This window comes from Dermacentor albipictus, chromosome 1 (genome assembly GCF_038994185.2).
Source record: "Dermacentor albipictus isolate Rhodes 1998 colony chromosome 1, USDA_Dalb.pri_finalv2, whole genome shotgun sequence".
NCBI lineage: Eukaryota > Metazoa > Arthropoda > Arachnida > Ixodida > Ixodidae > Dermacentor > Dermacentor albipictus.
Window position 1 is genome coordinate 192,681,631 of NC_091821.1, and position 2,354 is coordinate 192,683,984.

The 2,354-nt window shown below is 46.1% G+C and overlaps 1 pseudogene; it reads right to left on the reverse strand.

Annotated features, from left to right (window-relative positions):
* Nucleotides 1-888: 888 nt before the first annotated feature.
* On the reverse strand, nucleotides 889-1,901 carry LOC135897994 (uncharacterized; annotated as a pseudogene).
* Nucleotides 1,902-2,354: the final 453 nt, after the last annotated feature.

A 2,354-nucleotide genomic window follows, 5' to 3' on the forward strand; every position in this document is an offset into this window, starting at 1 on the left:
GACTGATAATAATGAACTGATTTAATTAAAGGCACACGATTTACTTTACGACAGAACAACCAGGTTCTTCCTGCCCAGTGTTATGTTGGCGACTGAACGTATTCCGTCAGATTCATCCGGATGTTCGCTCCTGCTCTGCCTCTCACCTTCGGTGCCAGGCCAGGCGTCCGTGCTGGCGCGGCTCGCAGCGCGTTACCTGAACCAACCCCGAAAGGGAGCACATTTTCAGGGTGCGTCAAGTAAACAGCCGAATGGGTAACAGCAGCGGGCGAGATGCGTATGGCGTCCTTCCGAGAAGCTTAACGTCGTTTACTGAGTCTTCTTGGGAGCTGTCCTCGACAGTAACAGCCCTGGCAATGCCGGAGCATCCAGACATATCGTCGCCCTGCCGCCATCATGCGTCCTACGTGGCTATAGCGGCGCAGTTGTCTGGTGGTTGTACACGCTGTGGCTCACAACTAAGTGCAGCTGCGCGTGCTGCTTGCTAATGCGTGTGCGTGTGTGCGTGCGTGTGTGCGTGTGTGTGTATGTGTGTGTGTGTGTGTGTGTGTGTGTGTGTGTGTGTGTTTCTGTGTGTGTGTGTGTTTGGGGGGAATAATAATGTAGTTTTTAATACTGTTAAAAATAATAATTGGGAGCTTTAATGCTCTAAAACCACGATATGATTATGACGCACGACATAGTGGGGGACTCCGGATTAAATTTGACCTACCTGGGGTCCTTAGCATGCTCCTAAATCTAATTACACGAGCGTTTTTGCATTCCGCCCTCATTGAAATGCTGCCGCGCTATATGGATGGATAGGGCGGTACCCTTTAAAGCGGGCCGTGGCTCACGCCACCCAGCCGTGACTAGTAATAAATTTCGTACTTAGTGGAGGGTGAAATTTCACCATTGCCTTGATTTTAGCCACCAATCAGATAACCTCGCTTTGGTTATTTCTACGCGCTTAAAGTCTATTTTGCCTCCACTGTCCCTATACCCTGTTGCTTTGAAAGAATCAGGCCCATTGCTTTGAACTGTAGGGCGAAGCCCTCTGCAGAGAAGTATCAGGTGTTCAGCCCTTTCCTCCTCCCATACACACGCACCGCATAACGTGTCTATCCCTTCGTACTTGACTCGGTACGTCTTAGTCCGCAGTACAACCGTCCGGGCTTCAACCAACTAAGAACTTCCCCTAGAATTATCGTATATATTTTCTTTGGTAATTACCTGCTTGAAAGTTCTGTATGTTCCCAGTGCTGATTTCGTCTGCATCCACATTTTCCACAGACCCCTCCCTGTTTCTTTAACCCTTTTCTTAACCGAAGATTCTTGGCATGCTTCCCCCCCCCGCCCCCCCCCGCTTCTGTCTAAATATTTTCTTGGCAATTCTATGGTTCACTTCTTCCATATTGTGTCAGCATTCCGCACGTACAATTAACTAAAAGCTTTCTTATCCCACCGCCTCCCACCCATTTCTCTCAATCTCTCCTCAAATTCTCTCTTGCTACTAGTTTCTATGCCTTCGAATGATGTCCATCCCATGTCATCCTGTTAGCACCGATTTGGTGCATTTCCGTGTGTTCCTAAAGCAAGCCTACCAACCTTACGTTGCTTAATTTCCAACCTTGCTCAAACCTCTGCTTTCATGTACAGGACCGCATTGCCGTAAGTCAGACTAGGAACCATCATCCTTTTCCAAATCCCTCTCACCATTTCGTAACTATCGTAATTCCACAGAGCCCAATTTTTCATCAAAGCTGCATTCCTGCTACCTTTAGTCGTTACTTATTTTTTATGTTCCATTAGGCACTCAGCGCCATTATTTATCCACACGCCAAGATACTTGTACTTTCCGCTACCTCCAACGTAACCTCCTCTATCCTACGCTCGCCGCCCTGATTATCATTCAAAATCATGACTGCCGATTTTTCGTTACTAAACTAAACTTCAAACTTAATCTGTCTCCTTCTTTACCGCAGATGTACATCAATCCTTGCAACGCTTTCTTGTCGTCAGCCATTAGTACTACATAATCCGGGTACTTCAGTCCTGGTAATGACTGTTCAATCCATTCTCCTTCCTTGAAAAAAGAAAGGTTGAAGCAGAGTCCGCTCCTTTCTAATTTGGTCTCTAATCCTTGTAGGTACAGCATGAACGACAAAGTGACAGAGGGCACCCTTGCTTAAGCCGCCGTTGTGTCTGTATAGGCTCAGGTACCTTAATTATCTCCCATTTTATTTGCCATTTTATAGGCATTTTGTTACTTTTATAGGTATCATTTAAAAGATTATTTTGCTCCATCTTCCACATATAGTATGTGCCACATACCATGTTGAATCACACTGTGATAGGCTCTCTTGATATCAAGA